Source organism: Carassius auratus, unplaced genomic scaffold, assembly GCF_003368295.1.
Source record: "Carassius auratus strain Wakin unplaced genomic scaffold, ASM336829v1 scaf_tig00215828, whole genome shotgun sequence".
Taxonomy (NCBI): domain Eukaryota; kingdom Metazoa; phylum Chordata; class Actinopteri; order Cypriniformes; family Cyprinidae; genus Carassius; species Carassius auratus.
Genome location: NW_020528261.1, coordinates 268,773 through 288,166, shown reverse-complemented (window position 1 = coordinate 288,166; position 19,394 = coordinate 268,773). Strand labels below are relative to the sequence as shown.

At 36.7% G+C, this 19,394-nt stretch overlaps 1 pseudogene; it reads right to left on the bottom strand.

Annotated features, from left to right (window-relative positions):
* Window positions 1-19,394, bottom strand: part of LOC113095989 (serine-rich coiled-coil domain-containing protein 2-like) — a 36,621-nt pseudogene that overhangs the window by 4,990 nt on the left and 12,237 nt on the right.

Below are 19,394 nucleotides of genomic sequence, written 5' to 3'. Positions count from 1 at the left end.
GAACACATCCAAAATGCATTCATCTCTGGCCATCTCTGTCTCTTAGTGAGAATAGTCATCTCAGGAACTGTAACTTTTTAGACTCTGTAAGAACTTAAAAGCCCCATTTACATAGATCACTCAAAAATTTTGACAGACTGGCATTATTTTCCATGCCCTTTTTTTCTTAAATGATGTGGACTGACATGTGTGCTTCACTGTCTTCACTCCTTTCAGTATTTGTCGCATCGTATCACTGTCCATTTGCATAAATGCGAAAAACTCTCAATGGTAAAATTGCGCCTCTATTGCCAACTCTGAAAACAACTGACATCTGGTCAGTTTGGTCACTCCAAATCACTGTCAATGTGAATGGGGCTTTAGAATGTCAACCAATGAAAAGTACACAACTTTGACAAATAACTCCTTTACTGTTTTCAACAATGCTTTCAAAATCATAAAAAGGAAATAATTAAAACATATTAATAAACTGTTTATACCAATAATTGATTTGCTTCAGTCAAGTCCAACTAATTTTAAATGTCTTGCTTTATTGGTGAAAGCCCCAGTTCCAGAGGATGACATTACCGTAAAAAACTATAATTTTGCAGATAAATTGTTTTAGTGTGTAAAATATTTATTGAACAGTGGTGTACGGTTATAATATTAGCTTGTTGTCATAATGCTGTTTCTACACTTTCATTAAAAGAAGCAATAAGACAATCAATGCCACTTTTTACAGTATGGTTAAGGTATATTCTTAAGCATAATACAAAGATGAGTACCTAAAATACCCTTTACTGTGGTACAATTGCTGTAATGAACAGCCCCACAGCCTTATTGCTTTTATAAAATGGCAGCAAAAGCATTATGAAAAATGACACCAAATGTTCAAATTAACAATTTGTACATGATAAACAATTCTTGTGCCAAGAATTATAGTTCATTATACTGACTCTATGCAGTTTTAGGGTTGCCAAGCAACATAGCAACTTTATTATAAAATTCATCATATGTGTTTTTTTTTTTTTATATTGTCTTCAAACAATGCTCATCTAATTAGAATTTAGAGTTGAAAATATTGGTTTCATCATACAATACTAACATCATAAAAACAAAAGAATCATGCAACAACAGCAACAAAACAGTAAAATGAAAAACAGCAACAGCAAACAGATTCCATGCTGCTTTGCTTTAGTGGACTGATTTAAAATCTGTGAAACTTTTTAAAGGGGTTTCTGAATGAGTGCCTGAAGTATCTGAAATATTTCCAGTAGAATAAGGACCAGGTGTTATTGATTGAGTCTTTACAATGCAAGGCTCAAGAGTTCCAAAATCACCTCAGACCCCAGAGGGTTAAGCATGGCTGAGCTGACCAATGCGGAGTTTTCACTAAACTTATGTTAATGGATTACATACAGTATATTGTGTTCAAATGGCTGTCTGTTGTATTGAAATGTTTTTTTTTTAATTTGCTGATTAGTATGTCTGAAAAGAAAAGTTACTATAACACTAGAGATAACACTAGAGATAAGGATGTGCAAAAATTGCAATGATGACTTGTAGGACGCTTGCAAGACTATCACAAATCAGTAATGCTGTGCACTTAATGCTATTGCTTTAGAATGGAGTAAAAAAAGGAATATGAAATCTTTGCTCTCACATAGTTATAGCTGCATAATTTCCCGCTAGTGTTGCAAATTATAATTGTATTTATTTATTTATTGGTAAAGAAAACCTAATTTAAAAAATATATATATAATTTAATAATTACAATTATTTCATAGGTTTGTTGTTTGTTTGTGGTGGTGTCTATTTAAAACTAAAGTACTGGCCTGTTTGTCCTAGAAGAGAAACATCCTTTTTCATTTAGCATTAAAAAGCCATCCAGATTTCCAAGAAAAGCAGGGAGAATCAACTCCAAAATATTTCAAAAGATAACTTTGTAACACGATTGCTGGATATTACAACAGAGAGAGTTGTAATAAAGTCTGGCTTTAATTCAGTCATTCGTCTTACTGTAAGATTTGGCTGATGAAATGTGGCCATTTTGATAATAGAAGAGTTTTTAATATCCTGGGTTTGTAGAAGAGGAGGTTAAAATGTGAATCCTGAAGGAATTATTGGATCATTTTATTTTAATTGCCCTCTAAAATGTTTCAGCGTCTCCCTGTGCAGTCACAGAACCAAGGACAATTGCACTATGGGCTAATTCATTGCTTGTGTGTATGTTTTGAGATAATTAAACCCTGGTTCACCTGTGCAGACAGATGACTGTTTGGATAAAGTCTCTGGGAGCAGGCTGAGAGAGATGGTGGGTCTCTCAGAACACACCAGTAAACAACACTGTAGCTCCATCAAAGCGAAGACAGATCTGACATAACCACAGCAATCATAGCTCACGGAGGAAGAGAGGACTTCATATAGGTGGTTTGGGCAAAAAAGTCATGAACCATGCCAAAAATGTCTCATGCCAACTGTATTTTGTTTTGTAAGTGAATGTTTGAAAAAAAAAAAAAAAAAAAAAAAAACGAATCCATGCTTCAAAAATAAAAATCTGATTCAAAAGCATGCATCAGTCATTCAGGTCACATGACCATGCAAAGGCTGAAGCTTTTAGTAGAGGTTACTGTACCACGCGGTGTCGCGGAAGTAATGTATAAGATGCTCCACCCCTGTCCCGGAGTATTATGGGTTAAGCAGAGGGGGAGAAACAACACAGAGAACAAGTTCATCCAATCAGGAAATAGAAAGAGGGAAGAGAAAAGGAAAAGACAGGGAGGAGAACATGGGAAGAGGAAGACAGACCAGAAAGTGAGTAAAAAAAAAAAAATAAGAAGAAGAAAGTGTCCGATCGGTTGAGGAAGACACCAAACAATCTGACATCTGCTCTACCTGAACTACAGCAATGTTTACAATCAAATTATCACAGCTTTCTTCTTGCAAAATTAAATGACTACAAAACTAAATTACTGCTGTCCTCACTTATTTTTCATGATATATACCTGAATCCTCCACTGCCATGGGCGTAAAGTTGTGATAGAGCATAGTAAGGACAATACAACTGAATTTACTGTGCACACAGTTACACTATCTTCAATTTATTGCAAATTGAACCTTACTGAAACTTACTATAAAAACTGTTGCTAAAAATATTGGTATAGCAACAAGTTTTAAGTTCATTCATAAGGACTTAAAGTTTTGGAATAGGAGTCAAATCCTTAAGGCGTTAATTGCCGTTTTTTCCTAAGTAATATACTTTCTCTAATCCATAGAAGCTCATTTCCACCTCTAATATATATATATATATATATATATATATATATATATATATATATATATATATATATATATATATATATATATATATATATATATTAAATACAGTTTGTCTTTTAAAAACTTGTGCTGCTTATTGTTTTTGTGGAAACAGTGATATGTTTGATTCATGCTAACTTTTATCTTTGAATGGTAGTATACATATCTTATTTATTTATCATAATCATAATTTAATTTCTTCTCTCAAAAAATCAGATTTATCATTTTATTTTCTATTAGGCAAAAACCGGTTTCCACACCCATTCCAGGTTAATGTGCAGACAACTATAACCAATTACAGCCATTTGTAGGTTAAATTCACCTTTGGTTTTTGCAGCTCTGATTGTTTGATCTGACAAGCCAACTTCAAGCTCAGTCAATGGGATGAGTTTGAGACAGAGCTACCCATTTATCCATTATTATATTCAGAACAATATAACATTTACTTTTGCCAAAGTAAATTTAAACCAATTTAAATACAGACATAAAGATGCTCTTCTTCCATAGTGAATCCTATTACTCCCAGATCTCTCTCCCTCTCACACACAATCTGTTAAACCTGCATGTGTTCATGCTGTTTCAGACAACAAATGCTGGCTCTTCAACTGACCGCACTGGTGCACAGCAATGTGTATCCAAAAATCCCTGCACAAACACACCTGAAGACAGGACACAGCGGAGCCATCCACACAAACACACTGTGGGACGGATGGTGTGATCCACCCAGTGCAGTGACCCACCTAGACCTGACAGAGATGCTTCAAAACTGCCCAGCGGGCATCTGCTGACTTTGTCTAACCCTCTTAAACAAATTCAACTTTCATCTGTCTCACACATCTCCTCCTCCTCCTCCTCCTCCTCCTCCTCCTTTCTCTCTCTCTCTCTCTCTCATTACACTAATATCCTATTTATACAGCCCTGACTCACTGCCTGGTTTAACTATATTGTGTATATATATATATATATATCCATAAACCTACAGAGAGACAGAATATGAAAGGAGGAAAGGAAACAGCAGAGAAAGAAACCGAGGATGATGGGAAAGAAATCTGAACATTTTGCCAAGGGAATGGGGTCAGAGGTCAGGGGTTAATGACTCACTTTGCCGGCGTTGAGGCATGCTGGCACGAGGTGCAGTCTGGTACTGGCACTGCCAGGGAGAGAGGAGCGGAGTGGATACAGCCTGCAACACACAGAAAAACTGTGACACACACACACACAACACCCGCACAGCTGCAGAGACAAACCCTAGTGAATCTAGACAAAACACAGTTTAGAAAAAAAAAAAAAACACATCACAGAGAGAAACGGCACACATCTCTTCTATGAAGACTAACTACTAGGGTTGGAACGGTACACAGATGTCACGGTTCATTATGTACCTCGGTTCGGGGGTCACGGTTCGATTCGATTTCGATACAACAGGGAAAAACAAAATCTACTAGGCTCGGTTTCTTTTCATTTATTTTGAACAGACAGTGGTACAAATAAAAAAAGAAAAAATTTCACCTAGATGTGAAACTAAATAAATATTATTTAATAAATGTTTTAAATATATATACACATTATACACACATATATACATATACATACATATATATACACATATATACATACACATATACAGTATATATACACATATACATACATACACATATATACATACATATATACAGTATATATATATACATATATATACACATACATATATATATATATACACATACATATATATATATATATATATACACATACATATATATATATATATATACACATACATATATATATATATATATACACATACATATATATATATATATATATACACATACATATATATATATATATATATATATATATATATATATATATATATATATATATATATATATATATACATACATACATACATATATACACATATACACATATATACATACACATATACAGTATATATACACATACACACACACACACACACACACAAGCACCACCCCAACTGCACAAAACGCCCCCATTACGAGAGAAAGCAACAGTCATGGCTCTTCCTACGGGACATGACAAGCGGCGGAACCGAGGTGCGGGGGGCGAATGTTACCACAAAAGCTTAAAAGACAGCACACTTAGCTTTGTACACCGAGGCGGGAACTGGAACAATTCTCTCATCCTCCATTACTGGCAGCGAACTAAATAAACGCTAATAATAGTGGCATGTCTTAATGCTAGTATTTCCTGTCACTGTTTAAGTTCAGAAATGAAGACTACCATCTAGCAGTCGGGATATAAACTCAAAACGAAACAACTGCAATGAATTTTGTATGACTTTTTTTTTTCCTTTTTTTTTTTTATAAATGTTGATATACCCTGACAGATCCATATCAGAAGCTCATGGCACTTCTCGGCTCGAAAGAGGCTTTAAAGGAAGAGCACAGCAGGGCTTGTTGGGCGAGTTCATCACCTTGAATGATGGCCAAGATGATGGCCATCAGAATGTTCAATTGGCTCTGTGCAAGAAAGGCAATCCCTAGAGGTAATCCTTGTCTGAAACTTACTGTAACACAGCAGGGGATTGCTGTGTTCCAGGGCATTGTCCACTGACTGCAGTGTGTAGAATATTGGTGAGTAGTCTTTGATGGTAGGCTTCCTGCAGAAAGCTGGCTGAAGGAAAAGATTCTGAATGGATGATCTCCAAACACTGCCTTACTTAGAGAGAGAAGCCCCCGCTATATTTTGTGTGCTTTTTGTGATTCAATAAGCTTTCAATAGTATTTGGAGGAAGGGGTTTCCCCATGAAGCATTATCAAATGCAAGGTTGAAGTGAAAAAAACAAAAGGGAACAAATTATTGTATGGCATAAACCTGATGCCCGGAAAGTGAGCATGGTCTTGAGTCTCTCAAGCCTTTTCATTATGAACAGAACACTAAACTTGTTTACCTTTATATTATAACTCAGAGTACGTTTACATGCACAGTTACAATTGAGTTACAGCAGGTTTTTTATTGTTTTTGTTTTTTTTACTTAAGCTAGTGTTCATCTGTCTGTATACGTGATAAAAATTGGGCAACTGAATATATAAAGGATCTCCTACAGCAAGCACACAAGACCAAAGCTGATTGTAGTTCAATTAATGTATACATTAATGTGAACGCACTCACAACAGACCCGGAAGAGGAGACAATGCTGAATAAAGTCGTAATTTTTGGACCAAAATGTATTTTCGATGCTTCAACAAAATCTAACTGACACTCTGATGTCACATGGACTACTTTGATGATGTTTTTCTTACCTTTCTGGACATGGACAGTATAACGTACACACAGTTTCAATGGAGGGACAGAAAGCTCTCAGACTAAATCTAAAATATCTTAAACTGTGTTACGAAGATGAACAGTCTTCCTGGTTTGGAACGATATGTATGGAAGCATATGGGTAGCATTATTCAATTTGGGATGTAATATGCAAAATGACAATGCAATATGTAAAATGGCAATGCATTTCTGTATTTACATTTACATTTTCCAATACATTTGTGCAACGTTTGGTGCAAAATGAAAATGAAAATTAAATTACATAATTTTCATTTGCCATTTACTACACCAGTTTTAATATGTACAATGAATATTAATTTTAAAGCTTTATAAGTTGCAAAATTAAAATGAAAATGTATTACAGAAATGATTAGATATGTCTAACATGTTAAAGCAAAAACTGTGGCAAAATGATCATTTAAATGCTATTTTTCTTAATTGCATTAACACTCACAGTCAAGACACTTACGATTGCATTTTCATTCGGTGTCCCGCAATGAATGTAGCAAAACTCAATGTGCACATTGAAAATGCATTCCGAGCTGATCACGTGTCCCCGCCCTCGCGCCACGTCAATCATTGTGTGAACAAGGCGGGGCTTACAGAAGGTCAGAGACTCAAGTCTCAAGAAGAGGATTCAATCAAGTGAGACAACATGGACAAGACAGTTGGTCCGTGTATGTTTTGATCATTTCGGTTTATGGCTTCAATATTTCATTCGGACTTGTGGGCGGAGCTGAAACGCTGCTTTCATCTGATTGGTCGAATCGGATCGGTTTTCATCTGACAGCCTTCAGCTCGGTCTTGTCATTCTTTCAGGCAGAATAAAAGTCAGTGCGAGTGAAGCACTGAAATGACTGAAACTACGCTCACTGTTAATTAGCATAATATTTGAATCAGATGTAGCTGGGCAAATTCGTGCTGCTGAGACCTGCAAATTATTTCTAGGTTGTAGTATTGTATGAATATTGTCCCACTGATAAATACAGTGCAAATAGTTCTGTCCCTTTGGATAACAGTGAAGTGGAAATTAAAATCAATAATAGACTGAACAGTTCCATGTCTGTAACATTTACCACTCTCATCTCTTAAATCATAAGGCACTAGGTATGTGTGTGTGTGACATTAATAAATAATTGTAAAAATGAATATAGTTAAATTTCTAAATAAAAATAGTAAAATTAGCTCTATGCTGCTCAGTGCTCCTGTAGCCTACCCCAGAGCGCCCTCTCGCGGCTGTAGACGGTAATGTTTTCTCTTGGTCTTGAATAAATGTGACATATAGTCCAGTGCGACTTATATATGTTTTTTTCCTCGTCATGACGTATTTTTGGACTGATGCAACTTATACCGAAAAATACAGTTAACATTATTATTATTATTTATTATGAGACTAATTGACACAGACTAGAACTTAAATGTTTCACCCAATTCAGCTCATATCTTTAGACTCGTCCAACTCGTGTTGCTTGTATAACTGGCCAGACTTACCTTCCCAAAAAATCCTATTTAATTTTATTTCATAAATTTAACTATATTTATTTCCACTTTACTGTTATCCAAAGGGACAGAACTATTTGCACTGTTTTTATCAGTGGGACAATATTCATACAATACTACAACCTAGAAATAATTTGCAGGTCTCAGCAGCACGAATTATGTGCCCAGCTACATCTGATTCAAATATTATGCTAATTAACAGTGAGTGTAGTTTCAGACATTTCAGCTGAAGACTGTCAGATGAAAACCGATCCGATTCGACCAATCAGATGAAAGCAGCGTTTCAGCTCCGCCCACAAGTCCGAATGAAATATTGAAGCCATAAACCGAAATGATCAAAACATACACAGACCAACTGTCTTGTCCATGTTGTCTCACTTGATTGAATCCTCTTCTTGAGACTTGAGTCTCTGACCTTCTGTAAGCCCCGCCTTGTTCACACAATGATTGACGTGGCGCGAGGGCGGGGACACGTGATCAGCTCGGAATGCATTTTCAATGTGCACATTGAGTTTTGCTACATTCATTGCAGGACACCGAATGAAAATGCAATCGTAAGTGTCTTGACTGTGAGTGTTAATGCAATTAAGAAAAATAGCATTTAAATGATCATTTTGCCACAGTTTTTGCTTTAACATGTTAGACATATCTAATCGTTTCTGTAATACATTTTCATTTTAATTTTGCAACTTATAAAGCGTTAAAATTAATATTCATTGTACATATTAAAACTGGTGTAGTAAATGGCAAATGAAAATTATGTAATTTAATTTTCATTTTCATTTTGCACCAAACGTTGCACAGACGTATTGAAAAATGTAAATGTAAATACAGAAATGCATTGCCATTTTACATATTGCATTGTCATTTTGCATATTACATCCCAAATTGAATAATGCTACCCATATGCTTCCATAGATATGAGGGTGAGTCATTAATTACATTTTTGGGTGAACTAACCCTTTAAGGCAAAGATGTGTTCATTTTATCAAAAGTGACAGTAAAGATATTTATAATGTTACACATTATTTCTATTCTAAACATCCCAAATAATTTTTGGAACTTGAGAACCCTGATAAAAAAATCAGTTATCACAAAAAAATTAAGCAGTACAACTATTTTCAACATTGATAATAATAATAAATGTTTTACTTAAGCCCAAAATCAGCATATTAGAATGATTTCTGAAGGACCATGTGACACTGGACTAACGGCTGATAAAAATTAGCTTTGCCATCAAAGGAATAAATTACATTTTAAAATATATTTAAATATAAAATAGTTATAAAACTAAAAAATACTGTTTTTACTGTATTATTGACCAAATAAATGCAGTCTTTGGAAGCATAAGAGACATATTTTAAAAACATTAACAAATCTTAATCACCCAAAAAACATGATTAAGTCAGACTTAAGACAAATTAACTGTTTTAATCAAACTAAACAGAATGATATTTGGCTTTGGCTAAACATCAAGTAAATGGGATATTCATCAGCACAACTGCTTATTTGGCTTGGTATTAACTCATGTCTGTTAAATCTATCTGTACTTTTTGATGGACAGAACCATTCATAGAGACTGCCGTTTCTTTTCTTTTTTTTCTTTTTTTACAGTATGACCGATTTCAGATTTACCCTCCCTCAAACAGTACATAAAAGCAAGTTTCTTCTTGTCAAAGTGGGTTGTTCCTGGCCAGAATAAAGCTGTAAAGTGCACCAGTCAAAATACTGGCTCAGCAAAACTCAGTGGGAAGTCGTGGCCTACTGGTTAGAGGGTTGGACTCCCAATAGAAGGGTTGTGAGTTCGAGTCTCGGGCTGGACGGAATTGTGGGTGGGGGTAGTGCATGAACAGCTCTCTCTCCACCTTCAATACCACGACTTAGGTGCCCTTGAGCAAGGCATCGAACCCCCAACTGCTCCCCGGGCGCCGCAGCATAAATGGCTGCCCACTGCTCCGGGTGTGTGCTCACAGTGTGTGTGTGTGTGTTCACTGCTCTGTGTGTGTGCATTTCATGGGTTAAATGCAGAGCACAAATTCTGAGTATGGGTCACCATACTTGGCTGAATGTCACTTTCACTTCACTTCACTTAATGCTTAAACAAACAAGATACAGCACATTACCGAGTATGTATTCAATGTGCAATTTGCAGATTTCTCTTAAAATGACAGTATAGACAAAATGCGATGTAACAGCTGTTTTACAAGACACAACTGGGGTAAACAAAATATGCTATGATAACTGGTACATAATTAATATACAATATGTCATTTACGCAAGTAGGACATTTTCCTGAATTAACATTCTTCACAGGAATGAGTCCAATCAACCAGTCATTATCTGCTAATTTTAGGCATTCATTTAGCATTACGGAAAGAGTGAGATCTATGATAGACTGAAAGGAACGTTGTTCCAAGGACAACGAAGTTAGTCCGTCCAGGAACACGTCACACTCTTGGTAAGCAGAACAAATATTTGAGTGTTTGAGTTATGATAAAGCCAGCAACCACTGATTAAAAATTGTTAACATGCTACACATTTCTTTAATGTAATAACTGATCACTGATAACTTAATTCATAATAAACTCATGCAAAGTTCAACTTTTAACATCCCGTCAAAAAACCTTAAAGTGGTAGCTCACCAAAAAAATGAATATTATCTCATTATTTCCTCACCTCTTTAGATTTCATTAAAAATATCTTCATTTTTTTCAGATATTTTATCAGGCTAAATTGATAAATATTCAAATTTTGGGTGAACTATCCCTTTAAGCTAATATTTCCTAATATTTGTAAGATTTTACAACTTATTTTCTACAATAATTGGATATCTTATCAAAAAATATATATTTTTACCCATTTGTCCTGTCCATACCTGCATGGCTTTCCCCCCCAAAGGAACACATGGTTTATTAGAATGTCAGAAAATGACAAATGAATGGAACATATGATAAAAGTGAATGGGAACCAAGTGCTACTAAGTGCACAAATTTTTTTAAAAAATTACATATATGTAATCCCTACAAATCATACACTATATTCAAAGCTTTTTAAAACCAGCTTAGTGCAAGAAACAGACAAAAATTTATATTATGATAATTTTGCTTGACAGCTATGGTCACTATTCACTTTGATTATATGGAAAAATCTTCTAAACATCTTCATTTATGTCCCACAGAAGACAGTTGGTGAAAATTCACAGACTGTAGGAGGTGAAAGTCATACAGAAACTATGAACTCTTTATTTTCAAACACTAACGTATATGCAAACTGAACACAAGTTGCCCTGTTATCTCCAATCCTCAATAACTGTTTATTTCTCTTCCCCATTCCACTTTCAAATTCTCATCCATCTTTTGTTACCTCCCTCAACTCTCTCTCCTCCCTATAATCTCTCCTGATTTCAGCTTTCGCCCTGTGTCCCGTTGGCCTTACTGATTGTGTGCCGGTCCTTGATAAGAACACGTCCCCTGGTGAACTTCCCAGGCTGGGGCTCTGAAAGCTAAACCACCAGAGTAAGTGCAGCACGGCTTCACTTAAATAGGAGATGACAATCATTCTGCACTCTGTAGTAGATGCCCAGTTTCCCCTTGCAATTGCAAATTGGCTAAATCGGCACCTCGGCAAACGAGCCTCAGCTCAGTGCATCCTGCGAGACCGTCGGGCTATTTCACCATGAAAAATGAATGCGAGGGAGGAAAGGATGGAGCAGAGGAAAAGAACAGAAGGAATGTGTCGTCTAGTTTGTCAGCCCTGACAACACATTTGCTTCCCCCTTTTGTAAACAACTAGCCACCTATAAAGCCTAGAGAGGTTTAGAGGGAAACAGGAAATGAAAACAAGGCAGATGGCTCACCAAGGACGCACATAGATGCACTTGACTCACTAAACTGACATTTTGGGAGAGTTTTTGGTGCCCTGATGATGCGATCAAGTAGCCAGATAGCGAAAAAATACTCACAGCAGGGTGATGATGCGGCGGTCGCCACGTCGTCTGAGTGGATTTATCATGATGAGTTCTTTTTCTTTCACCTTTGACCCCTGACTTCTGCTGATGACACTGACATCTCACCGGCTGAAAGAAAAATAATCAAAGCAATAATAATTTGATTTGCACACATTCTAAAGAAAATACAAATGGTTTAAATGTCTTATGCATTCAAAACTTGCTCCCATAATGCTAGAGTGCTGTGCTTAGTTTACAGGGCATTGTTATTATAGAGAACTTGTTTTTTTATGATTAATAACTATACCAAATTTCTATATTAGCTTATTTACAGCATTCTGATGCAATTTTGAAATCTGAACCAATTTTAAAGAACTGAACTGTTTTTTACAGGCATAACATAACTTTAAAAAAAAATATTATTTTAAATAATTATTTTTACCATATCCATGCAAAGTAGTTTCGTAATTACATTTTTGTTAGAACCATTTTTCCAGGGGAAGGGGGGGGTAGGGTGACACGACAACTAAAAATCATTAAACAACAATGCATTAGGAATTATTATAAATAATACTACTACTGATAAATAAATATAAATCAATTAATAAATTAAAATAAAGCCATTTATTATTATAAAAAATGTTTTAATACATTATTCCTAATAAATCATTACTTTTATGTTTACTCGAAGTAGATTTGCAATCTAAATTTTCTCAGAACTACTAAACTTTAAGCATGTGTGTTAACCACAGAATTTGAGGTATCATTCATGGCAATAGCACAAGAAATGAGGGAGAGTTTAAATTCCATAAATTTTCTTACCCAATGTATAACTAATAATGAACCTTGCCTTAACCCCCACTAATAACATACGCTTGTTCTAATGTAAGGAAATCTCAATTGCTTTCATCTTTGCTTTGCAATCAGAATAATGCAAAAGAGGTGAGCAAGTTTATTAGAGCTAATGATATAATTGCTCACTGAAGGTGACAGTAATTGGGATTAAAGGCTAAAGTGCACGTGTTGATGCACAATTCGCTGTTTTTATGGCTTGGAACGGTGAAATTAATGAACAGTATGAGATGTGGGTTTGTTCTGAGAACATTTCGTCCTGATTTCATCTCATTCATGCAGACATGGAGTTAGCATGACTACAGTATCTTCTAGCAGACACTGCAGGCTCTGATTAGTCACTCATGCATTATGTATTGTCAATCAATATAAATGGTCAAAATGAGCACAAGTGTGAATGTGTCAGGAATGGCGATGGCTCACAGATTGTTGATGCTGTTGATGAGTGAGTCGTGTAATGATTTTATCTTTATTTTTCAGCTCTTCCCTGAGATGCGCCACCTCCTTCATCAGATCTTCCATCTGACACACAAATACAAAACAAATATTCAATTGTATACACATAAATAACAAAAGTGTACAGAATGGAAAAAGAGATGCATAGATCGGTTGGTGGCCAAAACTGAACTAATTTTGGCCTGTAAACAGATCTGTTTATATGCCAAAACGGAACTAATTCACCGTGGGTTCCCTCTGGAATAATTAATGGCATTTTAGAATTGCAATTTATGAATATAATAAGGTCTGTGGTAAACATTACTCAAGAAAGTGTATATATATATATATACACATATATATATACACATATATATATATATATATTAGGGGTGTAACGGTTCACAAAATTCACGGTTCGGTTCGATACGATACACTGATGTCACGGTTCGGTTCGGTTCGGTTCGATACGTTTTAGATACAGCAAAATGTAAAAACATCTCAACTTTTCAGAATGCCGCAAGCGCACCGCGGGTCATGTGACAAGAACCAACCAATCAGCTTCATCCTTTCCCGTAACAACGTTGAGAGCTCAGCCAAGATGAAGGAACAGCTGATCATAGTTGTATATGGATTGCAATTTTGAAATAAATTTAGTAGCAGAGCTACTGCAAGCGATTTTTAGAGCTGCAAATCCATTTATCCTTCGCTGAAATTTCCGCGTCTCATGGAGAGAGCACGTCATTGTTGCTTAGCAAAGACAGACGCCTCATGAGCGCTTCTGCCCGAGCGCTTTGGAAAGGAGGAGAAAGACGTGCTTAGCGTTTTCCATGCGTTTTTAGGCACGATATGTGAACGGTCCCTAAGGCGCTCGCTCACTCAGCACGCGCTGAAGGCTCGTTGCAAAATGTCGAATGCATTTAACAGACCAGAAATATAAGATCCTAAAATAACCAACAGGTCTGGTGTTTGGGTTGGATTCCCTGTAAGCTATAGTGTCTAAATGCTGCAGGGATAGTTTGCTGCGTGCATGTTTCTCCTTTTTTTCGTCTTTTCCCAGATAGTACTGACGCATATATCCCAGATATTCCCGCTGTTTTTTTTTTTTTGTTTTTTTTTTGTAATCCCGCTGGTGTACCCTGTCATGTTGCAGATGCGACATACCGTTGTTTTTTTTATCCACCACTCTCTTGCCATCACCATTATAGCTTAAAGGGAATCCAAAGTGCACCCAAACACCAGACCTGTTGGTTATTGGAGGATCTTCTCATTTCTAGTCTGTTAAACGCATTGGCTATTTTGCAACGAGCCTTCAGCGCGTACTGAGTGAGCGAGCGCCTGCTGAGTAGCCTAACATAAACATATAAGATGGTGTTTTTTTCTTCTTCGGGAGTGTCAGGGGCGTTGCCTGTTACGTTGTTTGGGTTATTGGGCTACCTTGTTGAACGCATATCATTATATTTCTTTCTCTCTCTTTTTTTTTTTTTCAAATATAATTAATTACTCCAACGAACCGTTCGGTATACATAATGCGTACCGCGTACCGAACCGAAAGCGTCGTACCGAACGGTTCAATACGAATACGCGTATCGTTACACCCCTAATATATATATATATATATATATATATATTATATATATATATATATATATATATATATATACACACACTTCTTTCTATCTCATAAATTACATACAGCTTAAACATGAATTATGAAATTGTGTGCTTTGAAAACACAAGCTACTATACTAGGAATCTCATGCACTTATAGTTTTAGCCTTTAAAGTGAAGTGACATTCAGCCAAGTATGGTGACCCATACTCGGAATTCGTGCTCTGCATTTAACCCACCCCAACACACTGTGAACACACACCCGGAGCAGTGGGCAGCCATTTATGCTGCGGCACACGGGGAGCAGTTGGGGGTTCAGTGCCTTGCTCAAGGTCACCTCAGTCATGGTATCGAGGGTGGAGAGAGCACTGTAAATTAACTCCCCTCACCTACAATTCCTGCCGGCACGAGACTTGACCTAGCAATCTTTGGATTATGAGTCCAAATATCTAACCATTAGACCACGACTTCACCCACATAGCCTTTATGTAGCAACTTGCTCGCAACATTTTTAACAGCTTGAAAGTTTATGTTTTAAGATATGAATGTGTGTAACTTATGCTATAGAACAAACCGGCACAATCGCTTCCTTTATTTAGCATTTGAAAAACACATTTATAGATACACATTAGAAATTCCTGAGGGAGCCCATGGCTTGAAAATGCCAATGTTCTTTTTCAGGGTTTGGGACAGCAAGCTGGACAGCTCTATTCAGACAGGTGTTTATGGGATGTTACAGACCTTCTGGGCTCTGTTGTCATCTTCTCTGGAATCCAAACTCTCTGGAATAATCTCACCATCATCAATCTACAAAAAAATTATAATTTATTCAGGCTCATGTTGACAACTTATCTGGTTCTTTTATTACTTCCCTCTTTTTGTTTTACCCTATACCCATACTAAAGCTGCTCAGAGGGTAACAGCTGGGTTTGCATATGTAAGTGCAAATTTGCAAAAATCAGCTGTGTGCGTGCGGTACCTGCAACAGACTCTTAAGTCTGAGCAGCTGTGATTTGACAGATGAGCAGTCCTCCGTCATGTGCTTGAGAGTGAGTTCATCTAGCGCCACTGTGTGACTGTCTTGCTGAACTGCAGGATGGAAGGGCCGATGAAACCCAGCCAGCCTAAAAGAGAGTAAGAGAGAGTTCAGATTTAATAGCATTAATAGAAAGAAATACAAAGAAAAAGAAACAATAACCAGCATTTAAGAAAAACTTTCTTGATCTTTGAAACCAGAAGTGATTAAATCAGGGGAAGGTTTTGGCCTAGTGGTTAGAGAGTTTGACTTCTAACCCTAGGGTTGTGGGTTTGAGTCTCAGACAGGCAATACCATGACTTAGGTGCCTTTAAGCAAGGTTTTTATGTTCCCCGGGTGCCTCAGCATAAATGGCTGCCCACTGCTCCGGGTATGTGTGTGTGTGTGTGTGTGTGTGTGCACTTTGGATGGGTTAAATGCAGAGCACAAATTTTGAGTATGGGTCAGCATACTTGCTTGCATGTTACATCACTTCACTTCACTAAAACAAACTGCAACTTTCAAAACTTTCTCTCCAGTTCAAAAAGCCTGCATAATCAGCTTCTTCCAAACTTTATGATGTCAACCAGAATGCACAGACTACTTGGCAGTTAGATGAATATTTACACATCAACAAAAATTGCCATTATTATTTTTAAATCAATCATTTTTTATTCCTGTATATATATCTAGCATTTAAAGTTTTGTTAATGTTAAGGTTTATTTTTTACAACGTCTCTCATGTATAGAACTCAACTTTGACTAAAATATAATTTATAGTAAATATATAATAATGTATAATAGTATACTTTATAAAATATAAACGCTAACAGCGAAACTTCTCTTGATAGCGGTAACAGCTACTTTTCATAATCCAATGAATTCCTATTCTTCATTTTTTATATCATGTTTAATTCAGAAATGTGCGTTCGAAGGCATTTACCTGTTGTCATTGTGAGCATGATCCATTCCACTCCATCTCTGCTGTCTCCTCCTCCATTGAGTCGGCCGGCCTCCCCTGTCAGAGCGCTCGAAGTGGGCCATCCCATCTGCATGCACAGAGGGGTCAACAGCAGTCAATGACAAATAAACAAACGCATTGAACAACTGCCCACAACCCAATTCACTTTTAAACACACAATTCAGTTAGTCTCCAAGAAACACTCTGAAACAGACACACACTCCTTGGCTCATCTTTCTCTGGAAGGTCGAGCTCTTAGGAGTTAGATACAAAGCATTCACACTGCCTGAGGTGAGATAGTATCAGGGCAAACTTACACACTAACACACTCTGAGGCACACAAAATCTCTCTGTCTCACACACAAGCTCTCTTTCAATCTTTCTATACACTTCTAGCACTGAATAAGACTAAGAAGAACAGACAGAAAACTAAGCTCCAAAACAGACCTGCTACATTCCTCTCGTCCTTGCTGTCTAGTTCACTGCCAGAGCCTCAAAAACCGACTCGAAAAACAGTCCAAAACTCACCCACACGAATACAAATAACCTTCAAACTAAGAGCAGAGATGGTCTGTTTTGACTGATGCATCCAAAAAAAAAGTTGAAATGCAGCTGGACAGAAATTCCCCAAAGTTAAAAATTCCAAAGTTGTGTGGTGAATAACTCCAAAACTAAAGTACGTAGAAAACTTTCAAAAATTGCCAAACTTCTTGCGACTTTCTCACCGGCCAGCCGAGCATCTGCAAATCCAATAACTTTTCCGCTCTGTTAAATCATGGGTGTATGAGTTTGAGAGTTCTGGGAACTCCCTGGGAGATTTGACCAGAACCAGACACATACAGCTGTAATCCCTGAGCCTTGGGGCCTTCAGAAGACAAGAGGAACTGACGGTAGTGCTCTCGACCGAAGTCAGCACAGCCCTTGGGCAGGGTCTCCCCTCTAGTCACAGGAACTAGCGTCAAAACAGCAGGCCTTTCTGCCTGCCAAGTAGACGGGTCAGCCACAGAAGGAGACAGACAGACAGGGAGGGGAGAGACAAGGGGGAGGGGGCTCTGAAGTCATCTATTCCCTCCTCTGGCTCTTTCTGGCTCTGCAACCCCCTTCACATGACTGCAGGCCATGATGCCCAGGACTATAAATACAACCCACACACACAAACACAGCACTGTAAAACTGACCGATTCCCACTGTTGGCTCAGGCCAAAATACTGAATACTGTCAACATGACAAAACACAAAAACCAAGCAAGATGCTCAAAATAAACATTTTTTTAACATGACACAAACAGCTGAAAGAATGGTCCCAAACAGGAAAGGTTTTGTTCTTGCGGTTCCCGTACTCCTTCATTTAAAATGTCATCTGTGAAGTGTATGTAATGAAGTCTTTTGTTTGCCATCTCTCTAACGTGGAATTTGTCTACGTACACAAGAGTCTGGAATCTGCACAACCCGTAACCGCCCTGTGACCTCACTCGCACACTCTAAAAATCACACTCTGAGATTGAAGAAAACAGGAAGCGACATTAGGACATTCTCTTCCAAAACAGAGTTTATCTGAGAGTCACTCGGATGATTCAGTTGACATTCAGTATTCCTTGCTGGAGCGGTCTTGAATAGCATCTCATTCATGACAGGCAAGTGACACAGGCACTATTGTATGTGTTTACTGTTATATACTTGAATTTGTTTAACAGTATGTGGTATCACAGGACAGTTAGTGCAATACAGCAATATATACTTCCATTCAAATGTTTGGGTTCTGTAAGATTTTATGTTTTTGAAAGAAGCCTCGTGTTCACCAAGGCTGCATTTATTTGATCAAAAATACAATAGAAAAACAGCAATATCGTGAAATTTTATTACATTTATAACGGTTTTCTATTTTACAGAATTTATTTGAAGAAAAAAAAAAACTCACTTCACACTTGTCTTTAATGTCACTTTTGATTAATTTAATGTGTTCTTGCTAAAAAAAAATGCATGCATTAAAGTTGCATTAATAACTCATTTAGTTTCTTAACAGTATTTGGCAACTGACTTGCGCAATTGAGCAGTGACAGCAGTCTTCATTGTAACTTGCAAAACTTAGTCTAACACTAATTTGGGTATTAAAAAAAAAAATCTAACTATTGATAACAATAATTAATGCATTTAATGTCCTCAGATTAACTGAAAGACTTAAATACATTTTTATACATTTAATATTAATATATAAATATATATTTATACATTTAAAAACTAATGTCACATTACAGCACTATTAAATTAACTGCACAGAATCCAAAAGGGAAATAAAAAAGGGAAAGAACTGAAAATGCTTCCACATTCACGTGAAATAGGTATTTTACCCTAATATTTTAGGTTAATTTACTATAATGTTTTGCTGGGGAGAAGTAATCATATAAGACTTAACTCATGATTCATCCATCAAACATATAAAAACAAAGCTCCACACTGCCAGCAGTC